General features: G+C 34.1%; 1 protein-coding gene across 9 annotated transcripts in view; it reads left to right on the forward strand.

The window, feature by feature from the left end:
• The first annotated feature begins 6890 nt into the window (after positions 1-6890).
• Positions 6891-24802, forward strand: part of LOC149780296 (uncharacterized) — a 138166-nt gene continuing 120254 nt past the window's right edge. For 2 of the 9 annotated variants that reach the window (XR_016415044.1, XR_016415047.1), the window contains exons 1-2: positions 6911-7601; positions 15387-15511. The gene's annotated coding sequence lies outside the window, so the exon portion shown is untranslated. Of the gene's footprint in view, positions 7602-15386; positions 15512-24802 lie in introns of all 9 variants that reach the window. The other 7 variants (XR_016415049.1, XM_089937118.1, XM_089937124.1 and 4 more) reach the window with 6 other exon arrangements.

Raw genomic sequence — 24802 nt, forward strand, 5'->3', positions numbered from 1 at the left:
CAAAAAAAAAAAAAAAAAAAAATAAAAAAATAAAAATAAAACAACAACAAAAACGTCCGGCCCGGGACGATTCGGCCCAATTGCTACCTACGGTCAGGACGATAGTGTAATATAAATAAACGAGACAGAAAAGCATGCGAGAGAGAGAGAGAGAGAGAGAGAAATTTCAAGGTAGGTAAGTACACATTTTGTGTTAAATATTCTTCCAATTGGATACCTGTTTTATAAAAAAAATAACTAATGTGGTTTGTGTTAATCAAAGAGGACGATTAATATGCATCTAAGGTATATAAAAAATAAAATAATTCCTAGTGCCAACCTTCACATTTAAATTATGAGAAAACCTGTTGCAAACATTTTGCAATTAAAATTTTATCAATAACACATCTTCCCCATTAAAATAAAAAGAATTATACCAAATTTATTAAATATATTTATTATTTATTTCTTAAATATGGACAACAATTAACTTGGCAATTTGCTATAAATAAACCTACTGTAATTATAAGACACAAGGGGGATGGATTTTAAAAAAAAAATCAATTCTTTTCAATGACTCACTTATAAGACGGAACCAAAAATATTAATTTATACAATAACAAAATCACCATTTTGCAATCACTTACATACATTTTTCAAATCCGATAATAAAACTGATGTTAAAAAAAATTTATAAACATCTACTTAACCAAGTGTAACTGAATTCATAAATTTATTAAAAATCAATTAATTTGCCATTATTCGATTTATTTAATTTAATGTTGGTAATACTACAAACACAAAGCATAGTTACATGTAATAAAATGTTATAACGAATATTTATTTATTCTTTTTTCACATTTACACAATACGTACATTTACATATTTTAAATAGAAAATTGTACGTTATCATACATTCATATTTTGTTTTAATTTATAGATTTAATATGTAAATAGTTAAACATGCAAATCACACACACATGTGCACACACACACACTGCAAACCCATAACCTGTGCACAAAACGTTTATTTAAATTTGTAAATAAAAATAGTATAAACCCAAACTACAAACACGCCATATTTACAAGCACAAGTCACAATATTCTCCATCAATATCATAGAAAATAAATGAACTTTTTATATACAGTCTATGTTAAAGTATAGTGGGCCGAAATGTGCCATATAAGTGCATGGAGATCTCCGGGAATCTGACATGGGTTTGGATTGGCTTGTGGGTTTAACGCTCTTTTTCAGCACAAGATAACCTACACATGATGGCAAGAATAGGCCTATTTTGTTGAGGACGAACCCTGGAAAACCCTAGGAAGGACCACCGACACACGGGAAGCTACTGGTATGCTTTGTCACATACCGACGTTAGCCGAGCAGAGACTCGAGCCCACGCAGAAAGAGGTGAGATGGCTGTGATCTATAAAGACGATCGCCTTAGAATTTAACATGGGGAAGGGTGACGAAAGTTTGTGGGGGTCTACGAGAATTTAACTTGCAAAAGTTACCATGTAAGAAGAGTCGAAAGTTTCTGGGCGTCTAAGAAAATTTAAAATGGGAAAGTTAATTAGAATTTAATAAAGGAATAATTGTTTACTATCCAACACTAAGTTATTTGCTATCTAATACTTCAAATATGATATCCCAAAAACGCAGTGCGTAGTGACCAAAACCTCACATCTGCTGGTTAACGATTTGGGTAAGATATAAAAGAAGGGAATGAAACCACACAAATAATCATTCTCACAAACATGGAAAGGAGTGAGTATAGAAACACCATAGACACAAACAAACTATTACACACTATACCCGCAAACACAAGAGAGGCCTTTCAGTTTTTTGTTGTGTTGTCATCGCAAACATGGACAAAGACATAAACAAACGCACAAAAAGCAATGTTTTGAATAGTTTATCTTCTTCTAGAGTTCTTTGTGGCACTTTAAAGGGCTGTTGGGGTTTGTACTGGATCGCTGGATGTCGTTGTATTTAGAATTCTGACACCTTTCCTTAATGGCGTTGAGAACAAAGGTGTCACGGTGGTGTAACAACATAAACAAAAACATATTTACATTTCAGAGACACACAAAGTTGATGTTTTCTTTTCTTTTATCAGTCACTTTGAAAACGGAGGATGCAGCCATAACCCTTGAGTTTAGAATGAAATCAGACATTCTGTTAAAGGAACGAGTGATTTTATTCATTTTTTGTATGCTTATTTTTTATTTTCGTCATTTTTCTGAATTAAATGAATACCACCTTACTGTATATACAAGGTTGCTAAAAAGAAGCAGATAAATATCATCTCTTTGGGTGAACGTATAAGTTCCATGATTAGGAAGCGGTTTACAATTTCGCAATACAATACAAAATCAAAAGTTGATTCCTGTACGATTGAATAAGCTGGAAGTCAGAAAGACTGTATGGAAGAACTAGTCTTATGTAGGACTTATACATAAAGAACCGCGTGACAGAATATTAACAAAAACAGAAAGTAGTAACTACAAGCATGATGATGATGATGATGATATCTGTAATGAAATTTTGAACACTTTATCAATTTAATCCAGATTAGAAAATATTTAACACTGCACTTAGATAAATATCAGACGCTCATGGAAAATAGAAACGATAAGTTTTATGTTCACATTAGAATTTATGCTAAATAAGTGATAATGTAGAGCGGCATCATCTTCGTGATCGGGCTTGGAAAATGTGGATATGTGTGAAAGCTTGTCGGTAGCTTCTCGTGGGTCGGTGGCTATTTCCGGGGTTTTCCCGGGTTCTTCCTCTACCATTTATACTGGCTGCCATGTATAGCCTATCTTGTGCTGAAAAAAAAGTTAAACCCTATGACAACAACAACATGTGTATTTGAGTGAAAGATATTTGTACAAAGACGGACCGTCAGTGGAAAATTTCTTGCTTATAAGTCCATTCAAGTTATATGCTCCCTTGTCTCCATCATGTAGGAACAGTGTTCAGAACGGAACAACTTAATTTTGAGTGGATGCAGTGGCATGCCGCCGCATCCAATTAAATTCACAGACCCGAACCACATAAATATCTACTGGATCCGCCAAGGTGTAGATAAGGAGACCATAGTTTGACAGATGCTCGATGAAATAGAAATGATTAGGAAGATTGAGAATGAACGTTATGCCTGTAAGTGTATATATATATATATATATATATATATATATATATATATATATATATATATATATATATATATATATATATATATATATATATATATAAAGCTGTATCAAGAGAAATTACATTAAGCAAATTCAATTAACCTCTTCACTTTACCGGGTAAATGTTGGTTATAACATAAATAATACATGACTACTTACTCTTCTCTGGGCCTAGCTGAAGATGATTTCAACTATGACAATAAATATGCGAAATATGTGTGCATTTACTACCCTTAGCAAGCGCCGAAGTTCGAAATTGCTTAAAATCTAGTATGCATCTATTACCAATTACTTTCGACTACTTGCTGTCAGTATCAAACATATCGCAAAATAATTCGACTTCAATTATAACAGAGTTGGACGCAAACATTATACAGAAATGAATCAAAATCATGAAATTGATATGTTCGTCATGAGGTCAGCAGCTTTAAAACCCTTCTAATATATGTCATCTAACAAACAGACATAAACTGAGACAAGATCTGTCGGGGTCGCGAGTGACCGAGTGGTCTAGAGAGCGCACCGTTCCGGATGACTGCCATCTCACCTCTGTCTGCGTGGGTTCGAATCTCAGGCTCGGCTAACGTGTGTACGTGAGAAAGCATGCCAGTAGCTACTCGTGGGTCGGCGGTTCTTCCCATGGTTCTTCCTCCACCAGTTATACTGGCCGCCATGTTTAGCCTATCATGTGTTCGAAAATGGCGTTAAACCCAACAACTATAATATTTGTCTACGAGGTAAATCAATTGCAGATTTTAGCTTCGTCCGTGATTTTTTTAAATGGTCTTCTTCCCGAATATAGTAAAACTTTTAATAACTTATGCATCATTTTAATGTAGAGAAACTTTTCTTTTTGAAAGAGCTATCACACGCCTTTATGAATCAGCCCCGTGAAACGTAAATATCAGAGAATGGGAATTTGTTTTCGTTTGCTTAGACTGTGCCAACTTTTGGCGTTTTCGCTTTGGCATGTCCATATATCAATAACTTGCACAGTCCTACAGATACCCGTGCCAGCAGATATTACTATAAGTATGTAATTACTTTTCACAAGCAAAGGTTCCTAACTTACGTTCAAACGAACCATTTTGAGTGCTTCTACCGATTCCCACCAACTTTCACGCAGCACTCAGTCTTTGTAACATATTTGTAAAGCATTTTATAAGCGTTTTGAGTTGCTCTGTATCATAGAGGTTTGACTAAAATGGATTACTTTGTAAGAGAGCTGGTGGAAATTGTATTAACACTTGGAATTGCTTTAAAACGCCACGTTAGCAGCATTTGTCTTGTAAAAAGTAAGAACATACATACTGAACTATCTGGCGATGTCGTTGCCTTAGCGTGACAATATATAAAGAAAACTGCACAATCTTGAAAATGCAAATGATCTGGGATGAGATTAATACAGCCCAGACACACGTTGAAGAAGTTGAAAAGTGAACAATTACTTTAATGCCAGTACGGTTATATAATCGCTGAATGCAATTTCTTGAATTCGAGACTTTGTTTATAATTATACAATATTTGATGGGTTCATATATAACAAGGGTTTTCAAAACGCTGTATTCAATCTGAACTCAGTACCCTCATTATTTTGGTCCATTCATTTTCGAAGCATTTAAAAAAACATGAGGATGTTAAAATGATGAACTAGGTATAACATGTCAGAAGCAAAGTTTGCCCACAATTACCTCAGTAATGACATTTGCCATTTTGAATGATTCAACTTATTTGGGGATCTTCTGTCTGTTTATTCGATTGCATCTTCTCAATTTGTATCTGTTTACGCTAGCTATAATATATAATATTTGCCATTTTCTTCGTTGATCAAGAAGAATAAAATATTTATGAATGTTGGAGCTAATTAAAATTTCGAAACGATTGTCGGTTGTCGTAATTTACAATCTAGCATTAGTGAAAAGGGTGTTTCTTCTGATCAAAAACTTGTACATATTTCAAATTAAATTTAAAATGACTGTGTGGCATGATATGGAGTTAGATTCTTCACTTGAGTGTTGACAGTTAAACAGGTTTGCAACTATCTGAGCTGTATGCCATTTTGATACCTTTAAATCATGCAAATTTAAAAAAGACATCAGAAAGTACTGAGAAATGTCGAAAAACCAGTTCATAAATAAAATGTGTACTCGTTGCTTTATTGTCATAGTTGTTCCTCAAAACACAAATGTTACAATTGTTGCCATTACAAGAATATTTACTTGCCATGCAACTAAGTTTTACATGGAATACTGATTTTTTAACACTGTTCACGTTTCGAAATTTTAACTAGCTCCAACATTCATAAATATTTTATTCTTCTTGATTATTTTCTCGTCCATTTATGCAAACTTGCTTTCAGACCAGGTCTCACCGGCTATCTCTTTGAATGTTTCCTTTGCAATAAACTATGTTCGGTTCCTGTTTGTACTCTTCAATTTATATAGAAATGAAACCAATTTTTTTCCTATACTTCCCAATTCTTCTTCTGTGTCTTATCCATTTTTTCCGCGTCTAAATAAGAGAAATGGCTGAGTATGTTGAGGATATTGAGGTGAAAGCGCACGAATGTCACTGAATATTACGTTAGAGTTGAATATATATATATATATATATATATATATATATATATATATATATATATATATATATATATATATATAGCGAGAGAGAGAGAGAGAGAGAGAGAGAGAGAGAGAGAGAGAGAGAGAAAAGCGAGGGAAGGAGAGAGATTTTCAATCGTATTCTTCTATGTTTTGCCCTTCTTTCGTATTATAACAGGAATATATAACAAAGTATTTAAACTGAATCATCCGCTTATAGTTGTACTAAAATATTCACTTACAAAAAACTCATTTATTAAGAAGAATAAAAAAGAAATAAAAAACGAAACCATGCACAAAAAATTACATACAATTATCTCCATTTGTTTACCAATACAGTTATTAAAATAACACCATTAAATCCAAAGCGTCAATAGCAACAACTGCTTGCATATGCCCTTCCTTTGGGGGGGGGGGTGTCGTTGCGTTTTCCTTGTGATTACATTTTGTACATATTTCGTCGTTCCTCGTCGTTTCATTGTTCTCTTTAGCTGTTCTTTTTTTTAGTAACCACACATGGCCAGTATAAAATTCTGTAACCTTGCTGGTGAAATCCTCGTTAAATCCCTATTTATTTTCGCGCGCGCGTGTGTGTGTGATTTTGGATTTTTAACGTGGCTTTAACGATTTTTCAGTCATCTCGCTACGATGTCTCAAGTGTGGCAGCTTATGGTGATGTCTAGCACTGGGACATCATGCCACAGACATGTAGCATCATGTCCCACCCATTTGCATTATCCTGACACCAGGCCGACCGGTCCTAACACTTACCTTTTAACACCGAACGCCTAGCGAGGCAGTTGTTAGCATCGTTTCTATAAGTCTTTGGTATGACTCGTTGAAATAAGTAAATGTCTGACCTCTTATGATGAATACAAAATGCAAGTGACATGAATACATACATCCTCATGGGTAGTAGGTCAGTGGCAGCGAGTGGAATTGACACAGTGGCTCGTGAGCCTTTGACCTTAGCAGCCCATCTTTCGCGCCAAAATGTTAACTTATATTTGATGGTATTATTGTATTTGTTGTTATAAGCAAAATGAGATATGCCTAGCTTGAGATTAAAGCCGTATAGAGAACATAGTGCGCGCATTGTCTAATTGTATTCCACTTTAGAGTACGCCCACTCAGAGTTAAATTGGATAATGCTTGTGCCAAGTTCTCTGTATACAGATGGAAGGTACCGCAACGCGCTCTATTTGCTAGATTCAAGTTATCTGTGGAAGGCAGTGCCCTTATACGCGTATTGACTGCGAGGCTGTTTCTTAAACTAAAACAATTCTGCTTTATTTAGCTTTTTTCTCCTCTGTTCTGAGAGAACTGGGCTACAAACAGTGGTAAACGCGATCACTGCCAAGTATAGTTTCTTTAATGATAACGATATATGTCAGAGACAAAAGTGGAATACTACATTGCGCTATGATTGGCATGCATTGGCTTGGAAATTTACATCTGGTTCGAATGAAAAAGTGTACTTTTCCTATGTGCGCATAGTCACTTCTAAACATACTGTGCAGGATGAAAATGCAAATCTACACGGCAGTCAGTCCTAAAACAGCTGTCGGGAAAGTTGTACACATATAAGCAGATGAAGTTTATCTTTAACGAGGTCGTGGATGATGGGGTTCTGATATTGTGGCGAAATTCTCACACCCAAATGAGGTCTAGTGGATTGTGAATCAAGTATGCTGTTGAAATATTTTTTGGGTGCTAATAGCTATGGATTTGTTGAGAGTGGATACATCTGGTTCGTTTAGTACCACTGACCTTATCGTCTAATGCGGAAGACAGTATAACAGCATCGCTGAAAAGGTAAGTTGTTGAAGTTTGTTTCTATTGAAGAGTATGGAAGATAAAACGTAATGTACGGATTTTATTTAAAATAGAAACTTGACATGTATGCAATTTCAAAGATATTGATTTTTAAACTGATAAGAAATGTGTCATGCATTAAATTAAGTTTTGAAATAACAGCTAACGTGGGACTTAAAATCATTTATACGTTTCACTGTTTCTATGGGTATATTGAGTCATATCTAAAAATTATCTCTGCTTTTTCACATTTGTTTTGCTACTTTAGAATATTATTTCAGATCCACCAATTGTTTCGTCTACAGTACTTTTATTCCAGATGAAAAGCAGAGACTTTTTAAATTAACCTATTTTCATCAGTTTTGTGAAAAGCACTTGATAAAGTCTGCTTCATAATTGCACAGACTGAATCACGGACGAATGTTTTTTTTATTATAAACAAAATGTGTAATCGTTTTTAAAGATCTATTTGCAATCTTAAAATGGCAAAAATGCCTGTTAGATATTGTGAATGATTTATATTCTACACTTTTTACACTGTTCTTGATCTTGACCCATTAAAATTACTAACATATGTTATCATCAACTGCAGATTCCACAAAGTATACGACAGTTATTTCATTTTCTTTTAAATCGGCAATATTTACAAAATCTTACTTGTATATATAAATTCTTTAGTTGTATAAAAAGGAAAAGTCGTTTTATTCCATGGCTTATTTTATACTTTATTTATTATCCTTGGTTAATTTTTGTGCACCCTCTGTGCATTTTCGCTGAATTTGACCTTGTAAGTCTTTATGTCTCATGGGCTATTCGGAATTCCGCTAGAAATGACATATGTGGGAGAAATCCCGAACGGAATTCAGATCGGACAGATTCGTCAATAATCCTGAAATCAGTTTGAAAACTATCACAGAGTACTGACATACTTCCAAGGGAAATGGATAAGGTGAGAATGTTTATAGATGCGCAAGCTACGAACAATTTATAGGATTTACAACAGGTTAAGATTTTCCCACGCTATAGAAAGTAAACAGCCAGAAAATATAAAATTCAGACGCATTGTTCTTGAAACAAGGTCTGGTTGCACTTAAGTATTTTCACACCTGGAGGAACGTGTTTTATACGCCTACCGCATGCCGCATGCTCCTACTTTCGACTGAGGGAGAGGGCGGGCGAGTTTGATGGACTCGACTTGCAGTGTAAATTATTGAATGTCGTGCCCCTTTCATGCATATCAAATAAAGTCCCAATGTGGAGTTATCGTAGTAAAATGAGGTTGTGATAGTTATGAACATTCAGTTGCACGCATTTTACAAGGTTAATAAAACAGCTGTTTACAAATCCTTTACTAAACACGAAATCATTTCATTCGTTACAACAAACTATATGGGATTGTATCAGGGACGTCATTTCAACTTTTTCAGGGGGGAGGGGGCTAAACTTGATTCGGAGAGAGGGGGCAAAATTTGACGGGTTTGTTAATTTTCGTATATAGGCAACAGCAATTTTACATTTTACATCACATGCAAGTTCGGGGGGTGGGGTCTGCAAATAAACTTATATATATATATATATATATATATATATATATATATATATATATATATATATATATATATATGTCTCTGTGTGTGTGTGTGTGTGTGAATGAAAAATATGATTTGTCCTGTACAATAGACAATACAAGAATAATGGCATATAACTAAGCTGTAACTGAGGTCAAAATGCGTGAGATGTGAGTAAAAGGAAGGGATATAGTTTGTTGCATATAATTTTCTGTTATGTTTTTATAAGGTTATTTGTTAAACATTAATTTGTATATGAAATACTGCCGCTTTTTGTTATAAGACAGAAAGGTCTTATATTTGGTAGCGCATACGATAAACTTCTATAATTGGATAAAGACGAGTGTGATAAAGGCAGAAATTTTTGTTGTGGGTTTATTGCCAATTTTCCGTAACAGGCTTTATGTACATGGTAGACAATATAACTGTTGTAGGAAGAACCCGAGGAAAACCCCGGTAAGAACCACCGACCCATGGGAAGTTACTGACAATTTTTCTTATATACCTACAATGGCCCGAGTAAAACGAAAATTGTAATTTCAGAAAGAATAGGTAACTATAACACACAATGCCTTGTAGGTGTATACATATCCCCTAAGGAACAGTGTTGAAATAAAGCTGAATGGAAGTATGCACGTAAGCATAAATAATAATAGAAGGACAAGATAAAGTATGTCTATTATATATATATATATATATATATATATATATATATATATATATATATATATATATATATATATATATATATATATATATATATATATATATATATATATATATAAAACTGGAGACCGCTCTGGTAGCCTAGTGGTTAGAGCGTCCGGCTCGGATGCTGGAGGCCGCGGGTTTGAACCCCGACCGAGTCATAGCAAAGACATACAAAAATATGGTATTAACAGCTACCTCGCTAGGCTCTCAGCATTAAGAGGTTAGTAGTGTTAGGACTGGTCGGCCTGGTGTAAGGATAATGTGACTGGATGGGACAACATGTTACATGTCTGAGGCATGATGCCCCAGTGCTAGACATCACTATAAACTGTTACACTGCAGACATCGTAGCGATATGACTGAAAACTTATTAAAGATAGGTTAAAAATACAAATCACACACACACACACACACACACACAAATGGAGAGTAGGGTATGTTGGCTGTGGCATCAGATTTAAATTTGCATCATGATTCGGGGCCCCGAGTGGCCGAGTGGTCTAAAGCGCTCTCCGTTACGGACCATTGCCATCTCACCTCTGTCTGCGTGGGTTTGAGTCTCGGATTTGGCTAATGTGGGTATGTGAGAAAGCTTGCCAGTAGGTTCTCGTGGGTCGGTGTTTTTTCCCGGTGTTTTCCCGGGTTCTTCCTCCACCATTAATCCTGGCCGCCATGTATAGCCTAAAAATGTGCTGAAAAATGGCGTTAAACCCTACAACAACAACAATAGCATCATGTTTCAGTACCAAATAAGTTATGGTAGTTAAATGTTTAAAGGTCATGGTTCATTAAGTAAATATAATGACCAAGACATTATTGTCTGAGTGAAAACATATACTATAGCAGCAGTAACATCAAAGAAACATTTAAGATCCGTTATGATACAAACTGCAAATTTATGATGTTATTTATTAGATAACAAAAATAAAAATGTAGGACAAACCTGTCAGCACGTATTTAAAAACATGAACAAAGATAGATTTGACATCAATAATTTTATCCATCCATCTTTTTAATCTCAACATCTTCCAAACTTTAATTTTTTTTATTATCATTTTAGGCAATTTATAATTTTAAGTACTCTACTTAGAGAATAAAGAGTTGAAACAGCCCCAAAACACCCGGATGTCAAAAACCAAATCTAATAAAGAAGACGCAGTACAAGGTGAGACAAAACACTGAAAATTTCAGCTAAAAGAAACAGACCCCCAGCGGCATTTGCCTATCCCTCACCCTCGCATCGAAACATTATCTCCATTTATCCTACGATTTATTTCAGAATTGCTACTGATACACTGAAATCTCAGGCCACACATCACTTAGCGTAATAACTTTAGCATCAGTGTTTAGCTAAAAGATTCAACGTTTTCGATCAATATCAAATTAAACCTACCTACTGTTAAGGAATGACAGCCCGTTCTTCAACGTTACTGCTGGGTATGGCCATGATCGAGCCCGCTTAATACGGAAGTACAACCCGCAGAATGGAATATTGCTCCCTCCTTTGTCGACTAAAAAATAGGTTTTAAGTAGGTGCAATACGTTTTTGGTCGACCAATGAAATATACCATTAAAATACCATGTAATTTACATATGTGAAGGCCAAATTATTATTAATGCAAAAAATTAATCACTAGTACGTAATTAATTATTTTCTGGCATTTCTTGTTACATTTTTCTATATTCGGCAATGAACAATAATATCGTGGTAAATAATTTTTCTGAATTCCCTGAAAAAAGGACAACGGATAATCAATCGAAAGACTAGAACCCGGTTGTTCTCTGTACTGAATATGTCCTTTAATCTATCTATCTATCTATCCTTCTGCCTGTCTGTCTATCTGTCTGTCTGTCTTTCAGTGTGGGTGGGTGGGTTGGTGTGTGTGTGGGTGGGTGTGTAATGAATGCCTGCAATTATTACTGACAAAGAAGCACGTTTGTTTGCATTACTGCTGTTTCAAACGCGCTGGTATTATTAAGTGCATGTCAAAAAGAAAGCCGATATGCTAACAATTTAAATTCCTGAACGTCAAATTAATCTTCCACGTTACAAGCCCATTCGACAGGATTAATTGAAATATATAATAATCATTTAGGAAATTGATTATCTAGAAGTTTCAGATATTATGTCATTGATAAATAACAAAAATGAAACATAAAAACGCTACAATTTTATCCGCAATGTCTTGCAAAATGACTCGTTCATTGGTAGCGAATGTTATACTGAACCATTAATGTCAGGGTATCTGTACGCATCATTTACTCCAGACATGGCTTCTTAATAGAATAGTCATCCAATACTGAAAGAAATAATTTCGTATTTTCATCGGGAATACTTTTTTTAAATAATAAACTTTGCTGTATTGGTTAAACATTCACCAGCAAAAGAACTTTGACTTATATGCTTTAAATATGTATTCTTGGAATACAGATATGGTTATTTTTGGCTAACTAATATCATAGGACATTCCATTTTTTTTCTCTGTACCTTCAGATTTCGTACAATTGTATTTTGTTCAAAAAATATTCGTAGGAGTGGATAATAGATGGACAAATAGTCTATTCAGTATTTGCACGAAATGGCCAGTATCGTCATGATTAAACCAGACACTTCATTTATAATAAATCTATACCGATTTTCCAGTACTGACAATGTCAATGCTATGGTTGCAGGAGAGTGCCGGATATTGTTTTATAACCCTGTTCACATAAGATATTATCTTATTTAAACGAAATAATATCTTGTTTAATCAATGTACTATTTCGTTTAAACAATGTATTATGTTGTTTTACCAAGAGAATATTTTGTTTAAACAGTATATTATTTTGCTTAGCAAGATATTGTCTTGTTGAAATAGTATATTCTTTCCTTTAAAGAAGGTATAACCTTGTTTGAGAAAGATGAAAAGATGAATTAAACGATATTGTTATTACAATCTTTCGTCGTAGGGGCTCAAACTACGTAATAAAAAAGAGCAAAACCAACACGTATTCTATAATTAAATATATAAATTCAAAGTGACAGATAAAAAATAAGTTAGAAGATGGCATGAATTCCTAAAATTCCTAACTGTTCTATCAATTCTAGGTAATCCGGATATGTTCCAAAGGTATTCCGAATGAAAATTATAACGTGCTTACGTGCTAACACCACAGAAGAATCACTATTAATATCCAAAATTGTTTACTTGAATTCAACGCAAATCCAAAGAATGTTAAGCCCCAAAATGTCTATGAATATTACACGGTAAATTGAAAACTAATAATATATTCAAGTCTTTGAATAATTTCACAATAATTCAGCAAATGGTATTGTTTGTTTAAAATAAATGTTCCAAACTCTGCAATTCCAACGAAAGGTTTATCCATTTAAATAAATTATTCAAGATTCTCAATGTATCTCTCACAAGACTGATATAGCTTTCCAGAACAAGGAACTCTGCGTAAGAATCTCTTAGTGTAATGACTTAATACGCAACAGAATAAAATACTTGAAGTTTCCAGAATTAATCATTTAATGTTGTAAAATACTTTTCATTGACCAAGGATACAACTTTTATTCAAGTTTCTATCCAGCCACAAACTTGAGCAGTCTGATCCCCCTCCCCACAGTACAAATGCTCTCTTGGATCACGTGATGTTATTTTGATCTCCAATCTCGTCACTAATGACCTATTTTAACCAAGCGATGATGTTAACTTGAACTTGTTACTTCGACCTTGAGATTTCATTAATGAAATGGTACTACGCATTATACTTGTACTTGTCTTATGGTACAAAACCCATTCATAGGATCTTGGAATTAAAAATGTAATTAACTAAATGACTTATTAAAAATTATATTATAAAAATAACATTCATGATAAAGATATACGTGACACCAGAGTTTATCTCCAAGTTGAAAATTTAACCTGTAGTGGTACTATTCATTACGATCTAATATTAATAATAGTGTGAAATATTTTTTAAACATGTCGGTGTTCCAGTATCATTAAGGATGAACAATTGTGGTAAAGCTGGTTTGTTGGCATTATCAAAAAAGACATTTTATTAGCCTTTATTTGGTTATTTTAGAATTCTATGTATTCTTGTTTCGACAACACTTTATTAACCAGCTCCATAAATTACCCATAATAGGAATCTCGTTTTAAGAATGGTGAAGGTTTACTCTGCCACGATTCCTATTTTTGGAACTAATTGCTTTCTTTGGTAGGCAGCGCAAATTATGCAAAGTCTAGGATAGGCAGCGTAATTCCTCTTCAGAAAAGAAATTTAAGTCTTTATATACAGCTAGGTTTCAGCCGTACTAAGACTTCAAAATATCTTCCACTAAAGCTAGTTTGGTCGGTTTAATATTCTATAGCCACATATTCAAATTATCCTCACCATCTATAATAGACATCCCTCTCAGTTTTGAGAAACAGGTTTCTATTATATGTTTTGCTGACTAGAAACGTTATACGTTTAATAACGATATTATTATAGAAGTCAGTATATTCAGTCTCTTTAGAAATTGGCAAGCATATTCTTAAATTTATTTCCCCCACAAGTTATTGTGGGATGATGCAGTTGATAAGCTTGGTTGTTTTGAAAATTTATTTGAGCACATGAATAGCAAAAATAAAGATACGTTTTGTAAAGGTTTTTTGTAAAGGTCTACGACTGTTTTTCTGTTGATTTTTGAAATTGAATACCTTATTAAGGTATAGCTGTTTGTATATAACTACCACTTCTGTCATATTTACTTTGACATCAGACCAGATGGAATGGATATCGATTTAAAAATGGCTAACAACTGCGTTACTTTTGTGCATGCTTTTGTTCTCCATTAAAGGAATTCTTTGTGATGTCTCTCATTTGCGAATTCAGTTAGAAACAATGGGAATAAGCAATACGTAGAAGAACTTATATATTAATGGGTTTTTGTTGTTGTTGTTGTTGCATTGTTGAATTATATAACATTTCCCGATCACTTTTGACTTTGATGTCCTTTTTGCACAGTATCAAAGCACGAATTTATGGTACTATAAAATTCATACGACAGACTGCAAACTGAACAGCTTAATTGTCAGTGCTTCATTGCAACACCTACTTCTCATCGTAACTTGCTCCATTGTTCACTTATCCTGTTTGTTCTAACTGAATCAGGTGGCCACAAATCGTTGTATGCCGTTTTGATGTCATTAAACTTGAAAACATCATCGCGTATGTACGATATTGTGATGTTTGTCAAAAGAATTCACCCAAATTGTTTGCCATAGCGTTTTGAACACCCCCGCCCCCCTTTACCTTTACAGCAAGCGAAACATTATTTTCTGGGTAAGTAGGTCGATACAAAGCAAACTCATCATCCAGAGTTTTCCAGTACATGGTCATCAGATCTTCATCTGCAAATCTTTCGTTCATGCAATCAAGTATCTTAATTTTGTTTTCACTGAACTCTTCAATGTTCCTATGTAGCTGAATTTCCCTTTAGTGTTATCATGTATAATTATTTCTTCTTCAGATCCACCGGGATCGTACCAATTCGACAAATGCTTACTTCCTGCCAATGCTAGACTGTTAGCTATTGCTCCTCCGACCCTTACTCCTGCTGTGGCCATTTATTGTGCTGGAAATATTACATTGAAGGTTTGCATCTTTAGTCATTTTTGTGTTGTATTTAACAGTAAAATCATTGTAACTTCTGTCAGTTAAACATTTTGTGTACGAGGATCTATTAAGAAAAAGCGAGATTACATATAGAGGATACAGATTGATATTTAGAAAAAGACACATGTAGTCCCGTCTTTGAAATGGAGATAAAACCACACTTAAAGACACTTAAAGTCAGACTGGCAGTTTCATTCAGGAAAAATAAAATAAAACATTGATATTACCCTGGACTAATAATACCACATTGCTTAATAAATATGTGTCCTGTTTCTTCTTCTTCTACAGCAAAACAAAATTGTGTTTGCTATGGAATACATCAAAAATCAATATCGCTGTACGTAATGCATAGCTCATCGAGAAATCTATTTGTCTGCTTTAAATTTAGAAATAGCCGTGTTAGCCTTTGCCTGTGTCAAAATATCTCATTCCTTTTTATTGCTGTTCGTGATGGCGCTACTAATGTAGAAAAAATTCAATTGTTGGGCGGCATCTGCTCAGTAAGGAGAATTAAAAAAAAAGCTATATCACTGTGCGTGACGTGCGTTGTCTGAGAAGCTTAAGCGTTTCTTTATTAAAATCATATGGGTGCACTTTTTCCCCTTGAGTAATGTACATATTCTTTTCTTCCTGATGTAATTATTAATGTATAGATACTTTGACGTTGTACGTTCATTTAAGGAGGAAACCATCATGAGTGATAATGCATTGATTTCGTCAACTTGTTATGTGTGTGTAAAGCTCATGTTAACGTGACTGAACAATCATAAAGTGAATAGTTTGCAGACATGAGGACAGCCAATCTAATATTGAAATACAACTGGTGGTTACGCCTCGGATGCCGAAGGTCGCGGGTTTGAACCACGGCAGTCATACTAGAGACTTATAAAAATGTCACTAACAACTGCCTCACTTGGCGTTCAGCATTAAGAGGTTAGTGTTAGGACTGGTCGACCTGGTGTCAGGATAATATGAATGGGTGGGACATGGTGCTACATGTCTGCGGCATGATGCCCAAGTACTAGATATCACTATAAACTGCCACACTGTGGGCATCGTAGCGATATGACTGAAAAATTGTTAAAGCTATGTTAAAATCCAACTCTCTCTCTCTCTCTCTCTCTCTCTCTCACACACACACACTATTAAATTTAACACACACCGTCCATACTTTCAAAACAATAAAAAAACCAGACTTTCATCGCAGACATGTTCATACAGTCGATCAATCTTGACATTTGTACGATATTGTTATTGTAATTGTAATATGATCCATGACTTCATATGCCCTTGCACATCAAATACATAGCATGGTGTGTGTTTATAGTGGGAAAAGAATTAACCGATTAATTGAATGCTATTTTTTGACCTGCACATCAGCAAATTAATGACTATTGAGTGTCGAGTAGCTTAGTGGTCACACATGCATTTTAAGTTGGTTAGTGCCATGTAAACCAAGCATGTTTAGTACTAGGTGGTAAGCTGTTAATGCCATGTAAAGTACGCAGATTTATTTACTAGGCGGTAAGCTGTTAATGCCAAGTAAAGTACGCAAATTTATTTACTAGGTGGTAAGTTGTTAATACCATGTCAAGCATGTTATTTTTAGTTACTAGATGGTAAGTTGTTAATACCATGTCAAGCATGCTATTTTTAGTTACTAGGTGGTAAGTTGTTAATGCCATGTCAAGCATGTTATTTTTAGTTACTAGATGGTAAGTTGTTAATGCCATGTCAAGCATGTTATTTTTAGTTACTAGATGGTAAGTTGTTAATGCCATGTCAAGCATGTTATTTTTAGTTACTAGATGGTAAGTTGTTAATGCCATGTCAAGCATGTTATTTCTAGTTACTAGATGGTAAGTTGTTAATACCATGTCAAGCATGCTATTTTTAGTTACTAGATGGTAAGTTGTTAATACCATATCAATCACGTAAATTTATAACTAGCTGGCAAGTAGTTATTACTATATAAACAACGGGATTTTAGTAAGTTGATTAGTGCCATGTAAACCTCGTAATGTTGGTAAGTTTTAAGATCTTATTCAGAAGGCGTACTTATATACACACAATTCTTAGTCTAGGGGGACCGTAAACAATTAGGTGTTGGTTCGTAGATGCGCAAGGGCGAAGTTCCTGGACGCCCCTCCCCGCATTTTAAGCGTTGCAAGAGGATAATTTTAGCCAACAATTAGGTGATGGTTCATAGATTCTCAAGGGCGAAGTCCCTGCCCCCCCCCCACCCCATCGCAAATTAAGCGTTGCAAGAAGATAATTTTAACCATCTAACTATAAACAGCAAACATCCCCGTTATCTCGCGCTTTTTTTCTGATGGGGTTGCAGCTTCGATTTGGAGATTCAATTAGGAGAAAGAATATTTCCTTTTGGAACGCCAGAGCTGTCTTAAGATAAGAATATTTATTATATGCTGTGCTTTTGTACTTGTATGATGTGCAGACTTCTTTATATGATGTGCTTTTGTACTTATATGATGTGCAAACTTCATTGTATGCTGTGCTTTTGTACTTATATGATGTGCAAACTTTCTTATATGCTGTGCTTTTGTACTTATATGATGTGCAAACTTCTTTATATGCTGTGCTTTTGTACTTATATGATGTGCAAACTTCATTATATGCTGTGCATTTGTACTTATATGATGTGCAAACTTCTTTATATGCTGTGCAAACTTCTTTATATGCTGTGCTTTTGTACTTATATGATGTGCAAACTTCATTATATGCTGTGCTTTCTTCCTTATATGATGTGCAAACTTCTTTATATGAAACTTCATTATAATGAGATGGCCGATAGCTGCCGCCAGAATGCAACATCAAAGTAACATGAATCTGTCATCCGCTTGTTATTAGCAAGTGTGAATTTCATTCAAGTCAAAATTAATTGCTCTTAGACTCCCAGCTAACTGTCCAGTTAGATGCCCCTATTTCAGTTCCCTGTGTTTGAAAGCTAGCTTTAAATATGGGATTTCAATATTGTATTGTGCATAATAGATTGTAGGTGATATTTTGTACCAAAATAAGATTAGCTGACTGTTATTGTGATGTGTTTGATTGACAGGCACTCCAAATACATTGTCTGAATAGTGTTGTGATATTTTTTAAACAAGAATACTTAGCTTTATCTTGAAGGCACGGAGTATGTAATATAATCAAGAATTCCAAGAGGAAGAAATGATAAGAATTCTATATTATTTGTATTCAGTATTTTGTAATATCACATACTCAGTGTATCACATACCAACACCCACTATTGTGAGCCTCAGTTTGATATATATATATATATATATATATATATATATATATATATATATATATATATATATATATATATATATATATAATTGTAGAAATTGCATAGCTTTTATACCACAGTAAAAAAATTATGTTTATAGTATCAGTTCAGTTTAAGTTCAATAACAGTACAATAGCAGTAAGTTCAATAACAATGCTCTCTTCAAAATCAATTTTGACGATTTGTTTAATTTACATATCATCAATAGGAGAATAAATATCAAGTTCGTTAATTGGATGGGGAGGTAACATTTAATATCACCGTGGTATATTATGTTACACATTTGTATTAGGGACTATAGTTCATGAATCAGGCAGCCAGTCACATCATGGTTATTAGTTTGGACGTTTTTTTGTGGATTTAACACAAGTTGTCAGCACACGATACGTGGCGGCTAGTATGGCAATCGTTTTAGACCACTGGGTCTCTCGTGCTCCCTGGTTTCGATGTCCCCGCCTTAAGTACTGGATGTTTGTAAATTTTTAGTGGTATAATCATTTAAAGTTTCTTTATTGTCAACATATAAGTACAATGTTTCTTAGTATTTGTGATATCCAGGGAGTGATATGAATAGGTAAGAATTTTAGAGTTTAAAATATAATTGTTTTGCCTTATTAAGTGAGGAGAGTGTTAAGATATAGGCAAGTCCACAAATGTAGTATTTGTATAATCATAAATGGGGTAAGAGCGCGAGAGGGAATTATATCAAACCGGAAATACTACTAATGTACAGCATATTTATTTTTATTTGCATTACAGAAGGAAATAACGTTTAAAACAAAATTTATTTCAACAGCATATTTTTTTTTTTTACTTGTCATGCGTACACACAAATCATTATATCACACACACACACACACACACACACACACACACAGAGGACCGGATTATCCATATTGCAAAATGGGCAACATGGCCAGGGCCCCCGAGGCTCAAGGGGCCCCGTATATTATATAATTTCACAGGCAGGGCCCCCGAGGCTCAAGAGGCCCTGTATAGTATCGTCTGATTTCACAGGCAGTATAGTTAATAGTACTGTACCCATATATATGGACAAGGCAGGATAACTATGGGCCCCTATGTTGGATGTACCCAGGGCCCCCCAAAGGCCTTAATCCGGGCCGGTATATATAAATTACAATACAAAATAACAGATACTGATTATGCACCCATGTATATTGCAGTAGCATAAAATAGTTATTACATGGTTCGTAGAGTGCTATACTTTACATTTCAACCTGTTCCCATTTCTTAGGCATTTATGAGAACCTGGCTGAGAACACTGACAGGGGTCTCCTTTCTCTTCTATTCAGCTACTGGCCATCATTATTTTACCTTGTATTTTAAATAAAGCAATGATTGTTTACACATCTGAAACAGAATGTTACTTGTGCTCACTTGGAAATAAAAATCAGAAAATACATTTAAGAAAGTTTCATCATTTCAAATTATTTGATTCATGACGTTCATTTGAAATGAGCAACATACATGCTTAGAATTGGAAACAAATTTCTTTGTAGCCATAAGGACTAGTAGAGTGAGAAATTTACTTGTCCTGCTGATCTTTCAATATTTCACTAGTCCTTCACACAACATACTGTCAGACAGGTGTCAAGAGAACTAGCCATTGAACTATTGAAATTATGCAAATTACTAGTCGGACAGAAAACCAGTAATTTCGACGGCTGTGAATATATATATATATATATATATATATATATATATATATATATATATATATATATATATATATATATATATATATATATATATATCATGTGCAATGTCATATTGTTGCTGAACTGCAATCAAACTAGTAAATGAATATTACTTATTGAGAGCAATGATTTTTTCTTCTTCAAAAGGTTTATTATATGTGCATAATTTCCTTTCTTATCTTCAAGTTATTATAGAAAAGATGAGCTTTTGGGATGGCATGTTGTCTGTCCATTAGTATATTTCTTATCACCACTTATCGTAATCTAATTTGGAGAATTATCATGACCCTTTATGCACACACGTTCATTCTATGGTCTACTCGGTTGTAAACGAAAATGGTGTTACTACAACATTTAATATGGCTACCACAGCATGCATCTTGAAATCTTGCTATTACTGCTAGTTAATGGAATTGAATGAATGATAAAAAAATTAAAGTCGCCTATGCATCAGGTGCTTTTGCGACTGGTTAAGTCTCAAATGTCGAGATTCTGAACTGTATGAATGTTACCACTACAGTTCCGTGTTTATGTGTGAGTGTCACACTACTTAATTGGTCTGTCTGGACGAGGCAAAAGTGGAAAGAAATTTAGGATAGACCCTCAACACCAAACAAACAATTTCCAATCTGCCAACTAATAGGAGCGTTTTATTAAATTCAATTAGCATTTCCAATAATAGTTAACACCAAATATTCCCTTGAGGGGTGAATTCACAATAACTTGATTCTTTTGAATCAAGTTATTGTGAATTCAGCCCTCAATTACATTTATTCAATCTTGGTTGCAAATTACAAGTTAAATTTCTACAAGAGTATTAATCTACCAATCAAATTTGAGTTAATATATCGAACCTTGCAAGTTGCAAAGAATTCATCCTCCAATCAGATGCAGCCTTACATAGTTAGTATGTTTGAGTTAGCTCAAGGATAAAAGCTAGCCACAGGTTTCAACTTCCAATCAAATTCGAGTTTACATATCTGATACCACCAAGTTAGAAAACCAACCAAAAATATTAAACTACCAATCAAATTTGGTTTTACAAAACGGATACCACCAAGTAAGAGTACTAACCGAAATTTTCAACTGTCAATCGGGTTTACTTTTGCGTAGTTATTTCAATCAGTTGATACAATGATAGCTTGCACACAATATTGGGCGAGAGTAGGGATCTAGGGACAATGGGACTTTCATGTTAAACTAGGGAGTTTGTAACCTGGGGACAATGGGAATTTAACATGGGGCAATTTTACTTTGTAACCTGGGGACAACGGGAATTTAACATGGGAACAATGGATTGGGACTGTTTAGGGACAATAGAAATGTAACATGGTGGGACTGTCTAGTGACAATGGAAATTGAACATGGGAAATGGATATAACACAGACAATAGACAACGGACATTTAAAAAAGAATGAAATTAGGCATGAAAGTCAATTTCTTTTCGAGGCATATGAATGGCCCTGAAAAGGGCCTTTGGGTTTCTTCTTCCTCCACTTCTTCATCCACCCCCTTATCTTTCCCAAAATTCCTTTCTTCTTCCTCTTTTCATTTTCTGGTAACCAGTCAGGATGACCTATGGACCTAAACTTCTCCTGTATCCTGATACAATTGTTATTCAGTTTTTCAAAGGCCTCTTTTTTCTTTAAGTTTTCCTTATCCTTTCTTTCTTTACTCCACTTGTCTTTAATCTTCTTTACTTCTTCCTCCATCACATTTCTCATTAAGTTCTTCAGCTTTCTTCAGCTTGCCCAGGCCTCTTTTGATTAAAGGCCAGTGTGACCTTTTCACCATGCCTTCCAAAAAAACACCTTACTTCTATAATGTTATCCAGAGCCTCTTTTAAAGTTCCAACACTGACATAAGGTGGATTAATGAACCCTCTCAACTTCTTCATTTTGCAATATGGATAATCCGGTCCTCTGTGTGTGTGTGTGTGTGTGTGTGTGTATGATATATATATATATATATATATATATATATATATATATATATATATATATATATATATATATATATATATATATATATATATATATATATATATATATATATATATATATATATATATATATATATATTTGTGTGTACGCATGACAAGTAAAAAAAGTATCCTGTTGAAATAAATTTTGTTTGAAACATTATTTCCTTCTGTAATGCAAATAAAAATAAATATGCTGTACATTAGTAGTATTTCCGGTTTGATATAATTCCCTCTCGCGCTCTTACCCCATTTATGATTATACAAATATTACATTTGTGGACTTGCCTATATCTTAACACATCTCTCTTCACTCAATAAGGCAAAACAATTATATTCTAAACTCTAAAATTCTTACCTATTCATATCACTCCCTGGATATCACAAATACTAAGAAACATTGTACTTATATGTTGACAATAAAGAAACTTTAAATGATTATACCACTAAAAATTTACAAACATCCAGTACTTAAGGCTGGGACATCGAAGTCAGGGAGCACGAGAGACCTAGTGGTCTAAAACGATTGCCATACTAGCCGCCATGTATCGTGTGCTGACAACTTGTGTTAAATCCACAAAAAAACCGTCCAAACCAATAACCATGATGTGACTGGCTGCCTGATTCATGAACTATAGTCCCTAATACAAATGTGTAACATTATATACCACGATGATATTAAATGTTACCTCCCCATCCAATTAACGAATTTTGATATTTATTTTCCTATTGATGATATGTAAATTAAACAAATTGTCAAAATTGATTTTGAAGAGAGCATTGTTATTGAACTTATTGCTATTGAACTGTTATTGAACTTAAACTGAACTGATACTATAAACATAATTTTTTTTACTGTGGTATAAAAGCTATGCAATTTCTACAATTTTATATATATATATATATATATATATATATATATATATATATATATATATATATATATATATATATATATATATATATATATATATATATATATATCAAACTGAGGCTCACAATAGTATGTGTTGGTATGTGATACACTGAATATGTGATATTACAAAATACTGAATACAAATAATATAGAATTCTTATCATTTCTTCCTCTTGGAATTCTTGATTATATTACATATCTTCAAGATAAAGCTAAGTATTCTTGTTTAAAAAAATCACAACACTATTCAGACAATGTATTTGGAGTGCCTGTTAATCAAACACATCACAATAACAGTCAGCTAATCTTATTTTGGTACAAAATATCACCTACAATCTATTATGCACAATACAATATTGAAATCCCATATTTAAAGCTAGCTTTCAAACACAGGGAACTGAAATAGGGGCATCTAACTGGACAGTTAGCTGGGAGTCTAAGAGCAATTAATTTTGATTTGAATGAAATTCACACATGCTAATAACAAGTTGATGACAGATTCATGTTACTTTGATGTTGTATTCTGGCGGCAGCTATCGGCCATCTCATTATAATGAAGTTTCATATGAAGAAGTTTGCACATCATATAAGGAAGAAAGCACAGCATATAATGAAGTTTGCACATCATATAAGTACAAAAGCACAGCATACAATGAAGTTTGCACAGCATATAAAGAAGTTTGCACATCATATAAGTACAAAAGCACAGCATATAAAGACGTTTGCACATAATATAAGTACAAAAGCACAGCATATAATGAAGTTTGCACATCATATAAGTACAAATGCACAGCATATAATGAAGTTTGCACATCATATAAGTACAAAAGCACAGCATATGATAAATATTCTCATCTTAAGACAGCTCTAGCGTTCCATATTCCTAGCTTGGTCTCTTCCAGCGTGATGAGGGAAGTCAATGAGTCAGTGTATATATGATCTACGTCTTCCACTCCTTATTTTAGTTTTTTGAGCTGGAAGTTCACCAGTGAATTAGTGGGTCACTAGGTCACTACACTAGCTTGTTTAATCATGCCACCATTTAAAAACATGAGTCAGGACAGCATCCACGCAATATTTGACTTATGACCTTGCTTGCAAGCAGGGTTCTTACACACTCCCCCTGCCACGCACTTTACCATCATTAATAAATTGGAAGCCGACGACTTTGCTGTTATTGTATGCATGTAAAACAAGTGACACAAATCAAGCCTGACAACAGTAGCAGTCCATGTTGGTCGTCAAGAGACAAGATTGTACTGTTCTGCATATTAATTTGATCTAAGTTCCTACATAATAACATAATGTCAATTCAATTCTTTCTTGATAATGGTACTGTTTT

Source organism: Sinohyriopsis cumingii, chromosome 16, assembly GCF_028554795.1.
Source record: "Sinohyriopsis cumingii isolate HCF-2022 chromosome 16, ASM2855479v2, whole genome shotgun sequence".
NCBI lineage: Eukaryota > Metazoa > Mollusca > Bivalvia > Unionida > Unionidae > Sinohyriopsis > Sinohyriopsis cumingii.